The 13,110-nt window shown below is 45.0% G+C and overlaps 1 long non-coding RNA gene across 1 annotated transcript; it reads right to left on the reverse strand.

The window, feature by feature from the left end:
• Positions 1–5,050: 5,050 nt before the first annotated feature.
• On the reverse strand, positions 5,051–6,759 carry LOC145660297 (uncharacterized). Its single transcript, XR_014126547.1, has 3 exons — positions 6,320–6,759; positions 5,635–5,892; positions 5,051–5,280 (listed from the first exon to the last, which is right to left on the reverse strand). It is a non-coding gene; the product is annotated as an uncharacterized LOC145660297 (long non-coding RNA).
• Positions 6,760–13,110: the final 6,351 nt, after the last annotated feature.

A 13,110-nucleotide genomic window follows, 5' to 3' on the forward strand; every position in this document is an offset into this window, starting at 1 on the left:
ACCTTAGCAAAGACCCAGCACTGAGTGACTGGGTCACTGGGCTTATATAAGGTCTAGCCCAGCTGTTGGGCATCAAGCCTGATTAGTAGTGTGGTTGACTCAAGGCCTCCCTCTGGTGGCCGGAGGGAGCCTCGGCGTGGTCCCAACCCTTACAGTATTCCCCCCGGAAGGGGCAGCTCCTGATGTCCCAAGGCCAGCCGCACGATCCTGCCAAAAAGCCTAAATGAGTTCACGGTCCAGGATGTGACAGGAGGGGACCCAGGACTGCTCCTCGGGCCCGTATCCCTCCCAGTCCACCAAATACTGGACTCCACCATGAACCTGCCGGACATCCAAGAGATGCTTGACCGTGTACGCCAGTGCACCGTCCACCATGCGTGGACCCGACGGGTCGGAGGAGCCCACCGAACACAGTACAGGCCTAAGGTGAGATATGTGGAAAGTGGGGTGGGGGAAGGGCAAGGTGATAAGAAACAGGGTTTACGCGGCGAAGAACCTTGAATGGCCCGATGTAGCGAGGGGTGAGTTTGCAGGTATAACCACACAAAGGCAGGTCCTTGGCGGATAGCCAAACCTGTTGTCCCAGCCGATAAGTCGGCATAACGATTTTGAGCAGCTGTAGCAGATAAGAGAGCCCTGCATGCCCTCTACCAGGCCAAGCAGTAGCGCCTGACCGTCTGCTCAGCAGACCGGACACCCATGTCAGCCTCCTGGTCGGCAAACATGGGCAGAGCATAACCGTACTGGCACTCGAATGGTGACATGTCTAAGGAGGAGTGCCACAGGGTGTTGTGGGTGAACTCTGCCCAAAATAGGTGCTCAGACCAAGGGGATGTGCAGGAAGAGGCCAGATAGTGAAGAGTGCTTTCCAGGTCCTGGTTAACTCTCTCGGTCTGGCCGTTGGATTGGGGATGGAAGCCAGAGGACAAGCTGGCACTCTCACTGAGCATTACACTCCACGTGCTTCTGGCTGAATTGTGCCTGGCACAGTGTAACCTCTCAGGTCTGGCGTGCGGGTCAGTGCAGGAGCAGGGCAGCAGGACCGAGACTCCTGTGTAAGCAGTGACGTTCTCCATCTCCACGTTCCCTGCCAGAGTGCAGACTGAACCACCACAGGCACCCTCTATAAACTTATGGAGACCCAAAAGGAGGCCTTGCTAGTTTTGGGTAGGTTTTGCTGATTTTGATTTCAGATAAAAAGCTAAATGACACCACCTAAATGCTTTGACCCAGATGCTTCATCTGGAGTGATTTTCTGCAGTGATCACTACACTCTCAGAATGGAGAAGTGAGAGAAGCTTGTTCAGAGAGAGTTTTATGTATTACGTGTGTTAACGGCTCAAATAAATCTTATGTTCATAGCTGCAGTTTTAATCTAAATTTAAAATTGCCATCTACTACCTCAGTGCTGACTGCTTGCAACCCTAATGGCATTCATTACAACATGGTGGTGCATTTGAGTAACATCTGGTTAAAGTACTGCTCTAAACATGGCTTAACACAGAAGGTCTGGAACAGTCAAAAGTTGTGGGTTCAGTCTAATGATGACAGTATCACTGTGCTTGATAGAGATTTAACGGTGAGTGCGGTGTCTTTATATTCTCTCCATTTAAGATAACACCTTTACACTCCCCCATCCCCTTCAGTCAGGTGTGATATGAGGAGAGAGAGATTTCCTGGTGAGTGAGCAGTACCCAGCTGAACTCTGTTTCTGCACTGTTCACTCTCACTGGAGATCATTTCCCATGTGTTTCTCTTAGTGTTGTGTTTCGCCCTTGTGCTATCCAATGTGCAGCCTGCAGAAACGTGTGTGTTTTGTAAACATCTCTGTGCGTGCGTTTGTGTGTGTGTTAACAGTTGTTAATGTGTTATTCCCACAGGATGATGTCACTTACTTCACTGTAGTACACAGTCAGAAAAGCAAACCAGCGTCCACTCCAATGGATAATGCAGATTACACAGAATATGCCAGCATCAAATTAAATTCAAATTAAACACACACACACACACACACACACACACACAAATGCAATCAAGCAAATGGAAAAAAAAAAACAATCATACAAAAACATGGCTGGTAGCCAGTAAATATCAAGTATTTTATTTGTTTCATCACTGTAAATGCCTCATTAGGGGTTAATCTGCTGAAAGGTGATTTGAATACTTCTGTGAATTATTAGCTTTTCTGCATGTAATTTATTTAGTAGTAGTGCTTTTTGCTTTAATGAAATAAAAAATGATGTGTAAATTTTCACGGTACGGCCCCTCCTCCCAGACGTCTCTGTGTGTGTGTGCATGTTTGTTCATATGGCCACGTCCTCCCCGTGTTTCACACCTGCTTCTCATTTTGTGTCATTACTGTGCGTGTATACAAGTCTCCTGTTTAGTAGTGGATGTTGTCGGTGATAGGCTAATACAATGTGCTATGTTGTCTGTTGTCTGGCGTTAATAAACGTAACTATTGTCGGCTCGTTCGTGCGTCCTGCCTAGCCTCCATCGTTATATAAATGTGCATATCATTTTATGTCAAGTGTTTTATTATTGACTGTAGCCATTACTTCACTGTGAGAATTTATTTCTGTTTTAAAAATAAAGAGCAAAAGCCAGATGAGTGTGGTTTCTATTTTTACCTGCTTAAAATGACACATTACACCTTTATAGAGGTGAAGCACTAAAATGAGTTTAGACTGTGTACTGAGTTACCAGTCTATAGGTACACCTGCCCCATAGCTATGACTGTAGAATTAGTTTAGGCTTTCTCTCTCTCTCCCTCTATCACAGACTACATCTCTTCCCAGCTCTCCCTCTCTCTCTCTCCCTCCCTCAACTGGCCATTAGCGGCTGTAATTTAGAGCCCTCTGATGCGTGTTATCGGCGGGGCTGCCATTTCTCTCTCCGTTCGTCACCCCTCCATCCCTCTCTCCCTCTTTCCCCTTATCCCTGCGGGTGAGAAGGAAAGTGAACCTCACAAAGACATCTAACAGGCTTCCAAAGAGGGCCTCTCATTGACTCCGAGTCACTCGATAATTAAACACACTCGGCTGTGCGTGCGTGTGCGTGGAATCCCACCCTCCTCTGCCTCTCCGATCCTGCTTAATTCAATAGAGGTCCAATTATCGACTGTACTGCCACTTTGAAATCCCTTTCAATTTATTTAAACTGTAAATGTCTGAGGGTCAGGACCTCTGGTTTCATTCATACAGGAACACTTCACATATCACTCCAGTTAAAGCCAAGATCCAGATTCCCCCATCAGACCACGGCTCCAGTCACGTGACAGGACGTTAGTTGTATTTATTTGTGTATATAAGGGCACAGGGCAGACGTCGTGAATGAGGGTTATTCTATTAGCAGGTCATTTGCTACAAATATTTCAACGGCGACTGGAAATGTATTGTCTGGGCTCAGATCTTTGCTGAAGGACTCGAGAAAGCAAAAAAAAAGAAAATCAGAATTTAAAAGACGAACAGCATGGCCCTGCCCCTCGGCCCCGCCCATGGGCCCCATCCCCTTGCATTACCTAATAAACGTATACAGGTTCTGTCTGTTCTAAGGGTGGGCGTGGCCTCTCCTTGTGCCCTGCTCCGACAACAACCAGCCATTGGCTCTCGGTCCCAGCCTGCTGCTGCATTAGACCTCCCCCTTCTAGAATGATCCAATCACACCTCAGCCTTCGGACCGGCTGGCGCTGGTCAACCTAGCTGTCCGTGCATTTTGCGGGTATGCCGTTTCCAGTAGAATTGTGTGCGTACTCGCGTACGAACGAGGATGCGTGCTCTCACGCTTGTGAGAATCCCTTGCAAAAAGATCTCGGTCTGGGTCCGTGCTCCGGCTGTACCCGCCGGGAACGTGAAAAACAAGGAAGAGCCAGTGAGACAAGCGTGAGACCAGGATGAAACAACCAGGGCCAGACCTCTTCCCGTGGGCCACGAAGGTCCAGGCCATTTTACACATCCACCCTGGATTATGGAAATGACAGCAGGCATGTGTGTGTGTGTGTGTGTGTGTGTGAAGAAGAGAGACAGAGACAAAGAGAGAGAGAGAGAGAGAGAGAGCGCCTCATCAGAGCGACAGCTTCAAGAGCCAATCACTGGGCCCACGCCACACAGAGGGACCCGCCCCTCGCGCTCGGGGCACTCCCATGCAAGCGCCCTTCTTTCCACCACAGCCACCCGAGCCGCGAAACGCTCCATGAGAAATCGCAATGGGTTGGGAATGGGAGCTCACTTACTTTCCGTATTCCTCGTTGTCCCGGTCGCAGCGGCCGTCCTTGTGCTTCTCCCAGTCCTTTCCATGCCTGCAGGTGGTCAGCAGGATCACATCGTCCCCATTGTGGACGTAGTGCAGAGCGTTCCGGGTCTCTGAGCCGATGCCGGTGAGGTAGCGCTTCCCCTTGAACACCAGCAGGTACCTCTGGGCGGGCGGCACATCGTTGGCCGTCAGCCGGCCCCTCCCGCCGCCCTTCAGGGGGTGCTCCCTGGGGAACAGCGGGATGGAGACGTCGAAGCCGGGTCAGAAGTTCCCTGCGTCGGCGCTGGCCTTGGCCAGCATGGCGTGTCCGGCGTCGAAGCCCAGATCCTTGCCGTAGTCAGGCCAGGTGCCTGAGTAGAGGTTGAAAACCAGGTGGTTGCGCCCCTCGTTCCAGAGCGGCAGCGCCCGGATGCGGCCGCCTGCATCGGGGACGTACTGCGGCGACAGCCGGTCCCGGTCCAACGTGTCTACGCCGAGCACAAAGAGGCCGGCCTCGGCCGGGTCACATGTGCGGTACGGCGACTCCTCAATGGCGGCCAGCACCTTGCGGTAGCCCTCCGACGCGGCCTCGCCCCTCGCCGGCAGGTGCACGTAGACGCAGAAGGCGTGGCGGCAGCGGGAGAAGTCGAAGCAGGTCTCCATACGGCAGCGCCGGCTCTTGTACATGGTCCGGTGGACGTCGCGGCGCTCGTGGGGGGAGGTGTGTTGGTGCAAGAGGAGGGGACCATCCTCCTCATGCTCCGCCCCCTCCAGGTAGGACCGCAGCGGCGGGGGGGCCGGCAGCACCGGGGGGGCCGGCAGCACCGGGCCCTGGGGGAGGCGGGTGTGGAGCTCGGCCACGCGCAGGGTCCAGGCGTAGGCTAGAAGCAACGCGCACGCCCCCGCCGACACCAGCAGGTAACGTTTCTTGGCCTGCAAGTGGACAGCTGGCGAGACGGCGTGACACGGGGACGGCAGGCAGGGGTGACGCTCAGCCTGTAACAAGGACTCCCATACCAGCGCTATAGCATAGTGTCAGAGCACAGGCCACTGTGGATGGGGACACACACACACACAAACACACTTTTTGCTTAAACAAAAGAGAGTTGTTAACCAAACTGGTGGTATTTATAGGTTTTCTGGTACAAGTACATCGATTTAGTTATAGGGATGTTAGATATTCATGACATGGTAAAAATGTGTGTGTGTCTGTGTGTGTGTGTGTGTGTGTGTGTGTGTGTGCGTGCGCGCGTGCGCCGTTAGTAAAGAGCCACGGCACCGTTTCCACAGCAAGAACAGTTTATCACCCTCTTGAATAACGCGCATGTTTTTGAAAAAACATCCGAGCGAGGTGAAAATAAGTGCACGTGCGCGGAAACCGGTCCGCCGGCAGGTGCCGCTTACCTCGCCTGGGCACGTGTTCACGCGCGGGCAACTTTTCTCGGAGCCCTGGTCCTCAATGCACGTCACCGTCGACCAAGCGGGTCCATTGATAATTAACGCAATGCTGAGGCATTTTTGGTTTGTAAAAAAAAGAGGTAATTTCTCTCTCTGTGTGTGTTTTGTATAGTGTGTATTAGTCTTGTGTCCGATCACCCGCATGATGCTGCCCAGTCCTCCTGCGCTGCCCAGTGTTCGGTCCCCATCCTCAGTAAAGTGATCCTGCAGTAAAAAGTAGTGCTACACAGTGATCCCCCTCAGTACTGTTTGGTCACATCATTTCACTCCTACACTTAGTGATCAAAGGACCAAACTGAATGTGTAGCTTAGCAAATATTAGACAGATCAGACAGGAAGAGCTCTAGACTACATGCTGATCAAAATAAACATTGATCATTTAATCAGGTAAACATGAGGATGGTCTGATAACATTCATATTATTCATAAAGTACAGGTGGAATGCAGCAGTCTATGATCATGTTGTAGTTTTCATACTATTAAGAAAAAACTACTTAAGAGAAGCTGTGAAATCCACAAACTGACACAGAACCACTAAAGGAGTCACCAAAGTAAAGACCACTTTGGATGTAGATAGTACAATGTCATCACAACCCAACAGTCATCACAGGAAGTAGAAACATTTTCTCACCTTTTCTGTTACTTTGTTCTTTTTGTTGTTAAAGCTGTCAAAAGCTGTTTAACAACTGTTTGATGATGGTGGATATCTGTAAAGTAACTAATTGAGGCTGTAGGCTAGTGTGCACTGCGCTGTAACAACAACAACAACAAAATAAAATAAAAACTGTAAAAAGACAAAACCCCCAGCATGGACTGTCTAAGCTTCCTGGCCAATTGATGAACAAATGAGGAATAAATAACACAAACAGAAATAAACAAGTGAGCACATTTCACACGTAGCACCGAGTGCAACCAGATTAGCAATACATATGTCAGGAGGAAGAGGTGCATACTGGGAATTCTCACATCTGTAAACTGGTAGCTATGACTATGGTGGCATCAGAATAACTTGGGACTAAATAAGAAAAGTCTTTAAACTGGAGTCACTGGAGTGAATTTATGCTGCCAGAGTCAGTCGGTGATTGACTGATTAAACCATGAACTTCAGAGCTGGATCACTGTCACTGATGAGGATTTGGAGACTGTTTGACAATCTTCGTGGGTGTGTGAAAGAAGTAAACATTTTGCTCACACACCACTCTCCGCTCCTTTAGTTTAGAACAAAAGCTGCTAACATTGCTAACAAACACTGGAAGCCAACAGCAACGACAGCTAATAGGATTTGTAAATAAGTCAGATATCGAGCTACATGTCCTCAAACCTCATCCAGGTCGCTTCCCGGTGACGTGTTTCTTCACTTGTCTAGTTCACAGTGAGTTATACGACACACCGACTAGTCTGGGAGACATTTATTAACACTTGGATGCGGTTTGACCGGCTTGAGAGAAGTTTGTGGGCATGTATTTATGAAGGCTATATTTGAGTTGCTGTTGACTTCCAGTGTTTGTTAGCAACGTTCGCATTTAACTGCTTTTGTTCTAAACTAAAGAGGCAAAATTTGGACTTCAAACATTTCTTGGTCGATAGACAGAATCTGGGGTAAGTGGTGAGCTGCTGCTCTCTGCTGCTCCCAGATATAAATACCTTTGTGCAAATGAATGTATGAGGATGACAACACCTGTAGAGAGAAGGTAACACTCACCATCAGCAGCGTGGAGCACAAGGAGCAGATAAACACACACCTGCATTCTTACTGAGTTACACACACTACACACAGCTACAGCAGGACTGCTGATACACACCGTACACACTCTTCAATACAGTCTACTGAATGACTTCACAATAACACTTATATTGGACAGGAAGTGTATTCAGATGAAACTCTGACAAACTAAGCTCAACACAACACACACCAAATATAGAGATGCGGTAGGTTTTGTAAGCCGTCATGTGGTACGTCCTCTTTCTTCCTTATCATTCAGTGATCTATCAGATATTCTCACATTGTCAGTGAGGACGGTCTCATTCTTAGTTAAGTGGCTCCGTCCTTTGTCACAGAGAAACGATGTAGAAGCTCAGGGGGTGAGACCCAATATAACCTCCCTCACTGTTGTTTGGTCAGTTCATTTCACTACGACATCCAAAGTACCTCAAAGGCTTATTAATGAAAACAGTGTAACGCTTCTTACCTGGAGTGAGGAACAGGTGCTACGGGGTAACCGCGATGCGTGGAGTTAACATGGAGTGACACACACACTGGTGTGGACAATCTGAAAGACTTTTATTCTCTCCTGGACCACTTCAATACCATCACTGTATTTATACGGAAAGGAAACAGTAAAAAGCACCGTACAGCGTTAACAAAAAAAAAAAAAAAGGAGTGTTGAGAAGGCGAGCAGAAAGGTGACGGTTCCTCTCTCTCTCTCTCTCTCTCTCTCTCTCCATAAAGCTCCCTCTTAAAGGCGCAGTACAACTGTGTCTGTTACAACAGCAGGTGGAATTACGGCAGCCACAGAACTGGCTACCTGAGACTTTAAAAATAGTTTGAACAGATGTTTAAAGGAGTATTTAATTTCAAAACATTATTTTTTATTTATTTATACATAATGCAGTGCATGAAACATAAGTCAGGGTGTATTTTTAATTGCACCTGTTCAGTTTGAGTAGTGTGGTTAAATTTCAAATTTGATATGGAATTTGTTTGCAGGAGTAACGTGTTTGTTGGCCAAAAAACTGGTCCTCCTTCTGTAAGAATGTCACTCCACCACTAGAGATGTGAACTCTACTCACACCACAAATGTACTGTTGCTTTCAGACTGGACTGTCCAATTAAAATGAAAGCTAAAATAACCAAGTTGACAGTCTATAGACTATTAAATAAATGTCTACAATCATGGACTTAATTCTCCAAATAAAGTGAAAGCTGCACTATGTAGAATGTATGTTGTCCACTACACTATCTGACAGAAACCTTGGCCTCACCATGAAGAAACAATGTCATCGTGAGGACTTACTGTGCCCTGGTCCTACATGGCACTGTGTTTACCGTCCCCTCTGCCCTGATGGCACAATGTTTACCATGCCCTGGGCCCTGGGTGGTGCTGTGTTTACTGTGCACAAACTCAGGCATCTGAATGGTAATAAAGGATTTGAGTGAGACCTGAATGGGTCTTCATTTGTTTTGACAGACCAATCATAGCAGCCTCTAACACACAAATCAGGGGCAGTTATAACATTGGGCATGTTGGTGATATTTGTCATTGTTTCATACACATATTACTTAAGTTATGGAAACTATGTAATTCTAAAACAGATGTGGCAATGTGACAAATATACATTAACCTCCAAACTCTCTGACTTACCTGTGACTCATTTATAAATGAGTTCTTTCAAATCAAAGTGTATTTATATAACACTTTTTACAACAGATGTTGTGAAAAAACAGCTTTACAAATGATCAAGTCCAAGCTCTCAGGGAGCAAGCCAAGGGCAACAGTTCTAGACAAATCTCCCTAGAGGAAGAAGTAAGAGGAAGAAACTTTGAGAGGAACCAAGACTCAAAAAGGGGGCCCATCCTCCTCTGGCCAACAATGGTCACCACAATAATAACAATTTAAAAAGAATAAGTGAAAAAATAAGCAATTAATGTCTAGTTCAACTTTCTAGAGGTCCTGTTCTTGTCCCGAGGTGTGCATTCCCAGTGTGTTGTCTTGTATGTTGATTCACTATGATGATCTGATCACAGCAGTTGGTGCAACATCCAGGCCCCTCTGAGTCTGTCAGCATTCAAAATCAGATTTATCACCTCTGGTTTGGCGTCAGATAACGTAATAAGAATCACAGTAACACTGCTTCTAAGCCAGTAACTAGAGGGGCCATAATTTTAAAAATATGTATACAGTTCTGGTTTGACCATTTGAGCAGTGACTGAGTCAGAAATCAGACTTCAAAATGCTGTTCTCAATTTAAAGAATGTACGATGTATGGTAGCTAGGTCTGACATTGAGGATTTTAGATGGGATCTCTTTTTTTTAAGCTGGTAAATTAGAGAGTAAGAATTTTAGTTCTTTTTTCAAATGTATTTGATCTTATAGGATTTAATGTCTGTACTGGATCTGAAAATCCCCTTGTCCTGTAACAGATAACTTTATTATATATCTCTAGGATTAGGTAAAACCATGCATATTAAATGTAATATGTTTTAAACCATTTTATTCTTAGATTTAGTGCTTAGATTTTTGCCAAGGCCCAATCCCCTCTCATTTTTCCTCCTACCCCTTGTTTTCAAGTGTCATCTTGCCCCTTGGGACTGAGTTACAAAGGGTAGTGGTTGAAATCTTCCCCCTTGCTTCTGCATCCATTTATCAATGATTCACAAGGGATTCTGAGACATTTCACACTCAATTTGGAGTGTGACTCTGAAAACCTTCAGTTTGGAGGGCCATTTAGCACTAACAGTGCACCCTAGCCCTCTATCGGACACCCAACCCTTACTTATGAACACCGCATATAGAGGGCCAGGGTTAAGTGGTAGGGTCAAGGGGTGAAATGTGATTGGGCCCAAGTGATGGTTTAGAACATCTGTGCTAGCTGAGCTGTTTTTAAAAAGAAACACACGTGGCCTGAGCGAGCTGTTAGTCGTGGTTTTGGTCCTTGTGGTTTTAACCAGCGCTTTTTAGTATTAAGTGTAACGGCTCCTAGCAAAGGCAGAGTCTAATTATAACTGATCACCCAGGCTCTGTTTAACTGGCTTGTCAAATGTCTTTCAAATATATAATAAATAGAATAATACAAATATTTACACTTTATTACAAGAAAAAAGGATTTGTGCTGGAGGGGACATCCGTAGTTTAAAACACCATTCATTACAAAAAAAACAACCCACTCTATTGCTGATTTTATGTATTTATGCTGTATGATGTTTGCTGTATTTATGTATTTTATGTTTATAAAGTGTTATGGCTACACTATAAGTAGTGTATTCAGTTTTTGTCCACCAGTAGACTGGCTGTGTTACATGGCTGCTTTAACGGCAAGTTGTCAACAAGGAGGCTTTTTCAGCCTTCAAGTGGCTTCTCAAGCCTCCTCTTTCTTCCTCCACAGACACCCCCACACTGAAACCACAACATGCATGTCTGGTTCACAGCGGAACCAGGGGCCCTGTGGGCTCAGCATAGTGACAATGCTGCTGAGTTTGTGTATTCTCTTCACTGAAAGTGAGTGTAAAATTCTCTTTTAATGCTGAATTGCATGAAATTGTACATTTATTTGTTAATATAAAAATGTTATTTAAGCGAGCTGACTTTTCAGGGAACTGGAAAAATATTTTACTTAACAAATAATTATTAAATATTTCTGCATATCTTATGATTCCATCTTATGAAGTCTGTGTACTTTTTAATATAGTTAAAATATAATTGTCCTATATTTCCTGGTATACGTTTCTATAGGCTACACTGTAGTAAAGAGTAGAAGACAATTACATGTTATTGCTTTAGTATGTCTTTGTCTCCATGTGCTTTTGTATGTTTTAGTTTGTAGCTCCTCCCCTGCTCTGCCCCTTGACATGTGTCTCATGTGAGTTTTGTCTCTTACCCCTCCCAGTAATTGTTCCCAGATATTCCCTGTTTGTCTCCTGCTGTATAAATATCCTAATGCAGTCTGCAGTCATGGTCAGTGTATGACCCTACTTTCATGTAAATACTTGTGTCATGAAATAACTCAGCTCAGTGAATACATCAAATATAACATACAAGCAGTGTTCTTAATTTTAGTGGTGTGAGAAAAATATGTTTTGTGGACTAAATCGTGGTAGAAATGTATTTGATAAGTGTATGGCATCTTAATGTGAATATGTGCAGTTTTTAAAATCAGTAAACATTTTGCTCTCCATACACCTTATGAACGCCCCAGAAGAAGGAGGAGACTGTTCTGGTCTGAGAGCTCAGGATGTCTGACGTCTGCTGTGGTTTCATTTCTCACAGTTCCAAGCAGTGGGCAGTGGGTACCAGAGCAGAATCTAAAGCCCATTTTAGACCAGAAGTGACAACCGTGCTGCTTCTGCACCTCTGCAGCTAAGCTGTGGTCACACACTCACAAGCTCAATTTTGTTCTAGTGTATTTCTTGCCTTATACCATGACAGGCTTATCAGTGGTTTCTAGCTAGAAATAATACGAAATGCTACATTTATTCTGTAATGTGTAGTTTAATAATCAAAACAGCACAACTCTGACTTATGGGTCTATACTAGTGTAAAATTGGGATAAAGGATTATGAAACACAGACTAAAACTAGGACTAGGCTCCAATGGCAGTTCCAGTTTGACTGTAATTTAGTACAAAATAGGTTTAGTATGAGTAGGACTGGTATGGTTACTGATAATTTGGGGAATATTATGTACTGTGAGGAGAGATGTCAGTACTTCACTGAGAAAAGGGACTGCTCATGTACTACCCAAACCATGCCTATGTTCAAAGGGTGATTAATAGAGTTTATCAAAATTCAAATAGGGTCTTATTGTGAGTAATGCAGGTTTTTGTTGTTTGTTTTCGACTCATTCAGTAAATCCAGAACTTCATATTACTCACAAAATATCTTAAAAAACCTTTCTACATAAGCAATGGTCCACAACAAATTATTGTGAAGCGGAAACTGAAAAATCACCAAACAAAAAGCAGGTCTGTAAACTACATTTTAAAACTATAAACTTAGAAATAGGAGTTTGAGAGTAGAGTGACAGGATAATACTGTTTGTTTCTCTCCTCTACATCAGACTCCACCCCCTTTGCTTTATAATGAGCATATGTGTCTCCTATATGGTTTCACAGATGCAGCATCATAGTCAATGTGGGGTTGCAAGTAAGTAAGTAAAGCACATTTCACACATTGCACCCAGTGTACCCAGATTAGCAATACATATGTGAGGAGGAAGAGATGTATGCTGGGAACTCTCACATCTGTAAACTGGTAGCTGTTTCCACAGTGACATCAGTGACAGTGTGTGTGTGTGCGTGTATGAGAGCATGTATTTGTGAGTGTGGGTGCATGTGTGTGTGTGTGTTTTGGGGTGGGCAGGGGTGTATCACGTTTGCAGGTTTATCACTTTGTACATTTACTATGTTTGTAAAATTATGTCTTTCTCCAAGTGCTTCAAATGTGGTTCTGGCCATCACACACAGCAGTGTGTGTGTGTGTGTTGCGGATAGAAGTTTGTCAGAGTTTCATTTGAATACACTTCCTCTCCACTATAAGTGTTCTTGTGAAGTCATTCAGTAGACTGTATTGAAGAGTGTGTACGGTGTGTATCAGCAGTCCTGCTGTAGCTGTGTGTAGTGTGTGTGTAAGTCAGTAAGAATGCAGGTGTGTGTTTATCTGCTCCTTGTGCTCCACGCTGCTGATGGTGAGTGTTACCTTCTCTCTAC

Source organism: Electrophorus electricus, chromosome 2 (assembly GCF_041902795.1).
Source record: "Electrophorus electricus isolate QZ-2024a chromosome 2, ASM4190279v1, whole genome shotgun sequence".
NCBI classification, from domain to species: domain Eukaryota; kingdom Metazoa; phylum Chordata; class Actinopteri; order Gymnotiformes; family Gymnotidae; genus Electrophorus; species Electrophorus electricus.